The sequence below is a fragment of the Sinocyclocheilus rhinocerous genome, unplaced genomic scaffold, assembly GCF_001515625.1.
Source record: "Sinocyclocheilus rhinocerous isolate Xijiao unplaced genomic scaffold, SAMN03320098_v1.1 scaffold205, whole genome shotgun sequence".
NCBI lineage: Eukaryota > Metazoa > Chordata > Actinopteri > Cypriniformes > Cyprinidae > Sinocyclocheilus > Sinocyclocheilus rhinocerous.
Genome location: NW_015646169.1, coordinates 424 through 1,037, shown reverse-complemented (window position 1 = coordinate 1,037; position 614 = coordinate 424).

Sequence of the window (614 nt, the reverse complement as noted above, 5' to 3'; positions counted from 1 at the left end):
AGTGCAGTTAAACATAAACTCAACAAACTCAACATTAACAACATTGAAATAAGAGCGCATGCATGTTACCTGCATCTGGCTGATATGATTTCTGTGATTTATCTGTCAATCACATGCATTTTAAATCACTTATTCTGTGTGCGTGCTTTGGATGTGTGAGCACATGGGCTTATAAACAAGATAGTCTATGTATGACCAAACGATTTATTAATATCCAAAACGAGACGATATGGACATTACGGAGCGCTTAAACACGCTCATGCAGTGTATGTTTCATTCATACTCGAAGCCGGAGGAGGTCATTTCGAGGTAATAAATATAGTATATGAATAATCCAGTGCTAATTGACACAACATTTAATACAGTATCCTATTCTGCCTTATTATGTGTTTGTATAAACCAATTCTAAAATTGTCATTAGCAAAATACAGAAAACATCGATAAGAGGAATCGAAATTTTAATTTTATAACAGCTAGACGATTCGTGACCTTAAGCATCCTATTCCAGAATTGGAATAGATTTTGGATTCCCAAGCCTAGGTATCGGTTAAAATGTTCAATAAAATGCTCTTTTTTTGTCCTACCGAAAATGTGCCTGGAGTCCACCTTTGTTA